We start from the raw sequence: 5,260 nt of genomic DNA, 5'->3' as shown, positions 1-5,260 counted from the left end.
ACAGGATCTCTTGGGTACAGAAGGTTCACTACACCATGGTACAATATTCCCTACTGACGTGTGTTGGAAAAGATGTCTATTACCGACCGATCGTTAGTTGGGAAAACTCTTACCGGACTATTGATTAGGAAAACACTCGTACGGTAACAAATTATGGGCCGGGAATGCATGCACAATTGCCATCAAGAGATCGGTCGGGAACTCTCATGTACCCATCAAACCGTGGGTCGGCAAATAACGCCGACCGACCGCCTGGAGCTAAATGGGCCAAGCGCGCGTAGACGTAAATTTTTAGCTCTAAATTGTGGCCCAGCCCGCGAACCTCACTCCACTTTCCTTCCAGCTACCCTAAAATCCCTAAATCGCCCACCACGAGCAGCCACTCGCGCCTCCCCCCAACAGCGCGACACTCACTATTCTCTCAGGCCGGCCGCTGCACCGCGCCTTCGTCCTCCAAACCTCCCGCCGCCGCACACAGCCGATCCCCCACGAGCTCGAACCCTATCCTCGACCAAGGTGCTCCATCCCCACCCTGTCACCAAGGACTCCAGCCTCGTCGTCATCCTAGGCACCGGGTAGATCCCGGCGAAGACTAGGCTCAACCGGTGTCAGAAGCTCCTGTCGGACGTGGCGGGGTGCTGCTCCACGCCATCTTGCTTCTCCACCGCCGCCCCCGCATCATCCTGCCTCTCCACCAGTGCCCCCACACCGGCCTGCTCCCCCGCCGTCGTCGCCCACTCCCTGCTGCCGGTGCCGGCGATTTCCCACGGTGAGGCAACTCCCTCCCCCTTACCCCTCTCCCTTTCTTGAACCTGACAAACAAATTCATCTCCCAGATCGAAACACATCAGCACCGGCAGGTTCTTCTTCAGAAGGCAGACATCTAGCGTCCATCTTCAAGAGACCACATCCATTTGATGTGCAACCACAATCTAGTGAGTTTCTCTGCCCCAAGTCCCGACGACCTCCTTATCTATGGATGTCAAAAGATGTGTGTTGTTTTTGCAACTGTGCAATGACTGGTGAGGCAACTCTCTGAAAAATCCTTCAACATTATGTTTCTTCGTCTATGATTTAGTGCACTGTATGTGTTTGTTTTCTGTTTAGAAAACATTATGTCAGATTTGTTGGTATATGACTCGAACTAATTTCAGTTTTAGAAGAATTTTGTTCATAAGATGTGGTGTGTCAACGCTCTTTTTTCTTTGTTTCAGTATATGGTGTTGTGATTTAGTAGCTTGGAGCCTGGCACTTTTCAAAACTTACGTGAATACCTAAAACGATAAAAGAGCAGGAAATGGTGGCTAGCAAACATATCTTTTTAATAAAATTGACGAGCTCAATGTCCACGTAATGCTTTGTCTATAACTAATTTCGCTGCTAGATTTTTTTGAAGTTGTTAGACTGAAGTTTGATGGTTATATATTAGGTAATGCTTTGTCTATAACTAATTTGGCTGCTAGATTTATTGAAGTTGTTAGACCGTATTTTGATGGTTATTTATTAGAGCTAAAGAACAATATGTACTGAACAATAAAGAACAATATGTACTTTTTCTCTTAACAGAGCTTCTCTAAGCTTTTCTAATATGATATCCTAGTTTATTCCTAGTAGCTCCCAGCCAATGCAGTTTGTGAACAAGTACTGAATATTTTGTTTAGGCTTTGGTTCTTATGTGATTTTTTTCTTCAGAAAACTAGCTACACCGTGGGCGTTTATCTTCAAGTCATTACCCATCTAACGTGCTTGTTGCAACCGCTTCGGTGAGTTTCTGCTCCCCATGCATGTATCGAGGCCCTCCTTATGTGTGGATGCAATTAATGTATACACTCCCTTCTCACATTTTGGATTTTCCTTAAACATAGATCATGCATGTTGATTGCTGAAGTAGATTACTTTAGTATTGCAAGAGTTTTCGCCTACATGTGACATCTGAACTAGCAGTTTTGTGTAGTACAGTCTCTTTTAAAGCTTTGAAATTTCCATTGCAGCCATCAAAGCCTATTCACCCTACGATTTAACTTCTAGATATTTCTTATGGTAATCATAATCCAATTAATTATGTTGTTCATGACCATGTACTGCTAGTGCAGTACAATTTGATTCCTTCCTGGGTTAGTGTCTTGCTTACATGCTTGATTGAGTTAAGTGTACAATAAAGAAAGGGGGCCTCAATCTGTTATTTAGATATGTTTTACATCTGCGCTTCTCTGAAATAAATGAAATTTAGTGTTGAGCTGAACCATGCTACTGGGTGAGAGATGGTAAGCATCTGCTCTATGGAACACCATATTTTTCTTTGTTGAATTGGCTATTAAGGTGAGAGAAGATGAATGCTTGGTCTTCCTTGACAAATAACAACTTGTGTTCAACTTGTTTATTTCAGATTTTGATTTCTAATAGTTATTCTTGTATGGAAAATGTGACACCACATGTAAAACCTTGTAGGCGAACATTTAAAACACTGCCCAGCAAATAAAGGGTGGAAACAGTACTAACCACGAATGCCACTATTCAAGGGGATGTGAATTATGCCTGGAATCGTGAAAGGTGGGTTATTATGCTTTGTTTGGCTATTAAATCGTCCCTACAGGATCAAATATACAGATGTGGTATAATTATCCCTGCAGGATCATGCTTGTTTAGCAATAATACATTCTAGGGCAAACAAAAACATGAGATTATACTGATATTATATATGTACATTCATAAAAGGAAAACTTGTGTCTTTGGCCTATTTCTTGTCTCTTTCAATGAAATTTATCAGGTAATTTGGTTATCCTTTAATAAAGTTCCTTGATACTCACTAGCTATTTCTGCTGCTCCTCCTCCTGTGTAGACCATGGGCAATATATATAAATTATGGCATATATGTCATTCCTGGCCATTTGCTGTTAATATCATGGCATACTAATCTCAGGTGTTAATCTGAAACTACCACAGTAAATTGTACGGCTGGTATGTCTGAATGTTCATCCAAGAAATAAGCAAAGAGAAAATTGGGTTACATTAAACAGGAAACTCTAATATACTTTCCTACAGTCTTCTAATTACTACTGTCCAAGTGCTGCGGTTGCATTCCTTGCATTATGTTCCCCTTTCTCCTTGAGTAAAAGGGTTGTGGATATGAAGAACTGTCAAAGTTTCTGTAGTCGCTCTACTGTATTCCTATATTTTTTCCATTTGTACAAAAAACAAAAGCGCCAAATATATTCTTGCCTCTGCCATGTCAGGGGCACTTAGACAAGAAAGTAGATGGTTTTGGATATGAAGGTATAAAAATATAGCAGATCTGAATATCAGCAAAAAAATGCAGAACTTAATTAGTTCCTGGAGCATATAACTAAATGATCATAGATCATCCAGGTCCATAACATGGAAATGTTCTTAGAAAGGTGGTTTACATGGATGTTGTCCTCTATTTGTCTAACCAAAGTATGGCGAATGTTACTACAATGTAGTAGTTACATTGTCGTTCACTTATAGTAGGATAGTCAAATGATTATTTTTCGCTGTTGTTTTTGTGTAAATTTATTTCTTTCTAAAAAATAGGGTACAATCTGGAATATTAGTATATTGGTTCCAGCCTACTTGCTGTAAATGCCCGATTTTGATGGATTTTGTTCATGGCTTTGATTATACAATCTGAAATTTTACCATTTTGGGACGAATTCAACAGAGTATATAGTCCAATACTAATGTTTCAATTACCATGGTGTATTCAGGTCAGACCTAAATACTAGTCTCTGTCCGCCTACCTTGGAAGGGATACCAGGTTAATCTACTTTGGTGTTGAAGCCTCTTTTCTTCTTACTCGTAACTTTTAGGAGCTAAGACGATACTTTTGGGCATTCAGAAAGAGTCACATCTATAATTAGCTATCAGGTAGCTATATCTAGTGTGAACTACTAGAAAACTGTACATCTAGTGAAAGAGTCACATTTATATTTATTTAGCTTCCGGCTCATTTTATCCACTATCTATAAAGTTGTTTGTTTATTTTTTGGAAACAAGTGTTGGAATATTGGCTGCTAGTACCTATGTACAGTAACTTGAGTATATCCCCAACACACTATATTATCAGCAATCGTACAAAGTAAACGATGCATTTCCTTTCAAATGGATAGACAAAACGTGGACAGAGGGCTTTTATGCCACATCCATGGCTACTACTGGATGTTGATTGGTCGTCTTCATGACCAGAAATGCTAGTTTTGTAGATTAGGTAATTGTATTCTTCTTTCTGCCATTGCGTGTGCACGGTGCACATGTGAATTCTGCCTGCATTCAATTTCATAAATTAATTGAGCATTCTAATAAGGTGGGCTTGTTTAACTTTTGTAGGAAGCAAACATAATGACTCGACTCACAATGAACCATGAAGCCAGCAATCCACATCAACTGAATGTTTTACTTCTCATTTTGTACAACTGATGTCTCATACTTGATGTCTTTTAGCTGTCCTTTGTTGAACTTGATGTATGGTGTATTGGTGGTTATGTTTAGAACAGAACGAAGTGTATGTATGCGACTATTAGTTAATGGAATGAAAAATGTTTTGGTGCACCTGATGTATGATGTCTCCGTGATTATGCTTAGACCACATGAACTATATGTATGTGACAACCAGTACCATATGTTAGTTAAAGTTGTGATTGGATAAACAAAATGTAAATGAATTTTTGGTCGCATAAGAAAACACCGTCTGATTGTTGGTCGGCGAAACAAAACCTGCCTAACAGTCCGTTGGGAAAGGCTAAAATTAGGGCCAACAGAATGTTGCTCGGGAAAGAATTCCCATCCGATAGTTGGTCGGGAAAGGCCCATGGCTACCCCAACGGACTGTTGGTCGGGAAAGGACCATGGCAAGCCCAACAGATTGGTGGTCGGGAAAGATACACCATAGCCGTCAAGCAGTCGATCGGGAAAGATATGTCGGCCGGGAAAGGGTTTTCCCGTTTGGACTTTCCCCAACAGACACGATCGGTCGGCAATAGTCTTTCCGGACCGACTGTTTGTTGATGGAGGTTGTTTTCCCGACCAACTAGGTTGTTGGGAATGTAGTGTTGTGGTGTAGTGGTTGCGGCGGTGGAAAAAGGGTTTCGTGGTGCTCCTGGATGTTTTCAGGGTATATGAATATATATAGGAGGAAGAAGTTGGTCGGTGGAGCCACGAGGGTGGAGGGCATGCCCAGGGGGGTATATGTGCCCCCGCCTCGTGGCCTCCTCGTTGGTTGCTTGACGTCTACTCCAAGTTCCAC

At 41.3% G+C, this 5,260-nt stretch overlaps 1 long non-coding RNA gene across 2 annotated transcripts; it reads left to right on the top strand.

Annotated features, from left to right (window-relative positions):
• The first annotated feature begins 450 nt into the window (after positions 1–450).
• LOC119328401 lies at positions 451–4,540 on the top strand. 2 transcript variants are annotated; one of them, XR_005158953.1, is made up of 5 exons: positions 451–769; positions 837–935; positions 1,693–1,763; positions 2,449–2,550; positions 4,345–4,540. It is a non-coding gene; the product is annotated as an uncharacterized LOC119328401 (long non-coding RNA). The 2 variants fall into 2 exon arrangements; XR_005158954.1 differs by lacking the exon at positions 4,345–4,540 and adding an exon at positions 3,726–3,776.
• Positions 4,541–5,260: the final 720 nt, after the last annotated feature.

The sequence above is a fragment of the Triticum dicoccoides genome, chromosome 7A (assembly GCF_002162155.2).
Source record: "Triticum dicoccoides isolate Atlit2015 ecotype Zavitan chromosome 7A, WEW_v2.0, whole genome shotgun sequence".
Lineage (NCBI taxonomy): Eukaryota > Viridiplantae > Streptophyta > Magnoliopsida > Poales > Poaceae > Triticum > Triticum dicoccoides.
This window is presented reverse-complemented; position numbering and strand designations above follow the sequence as displayed.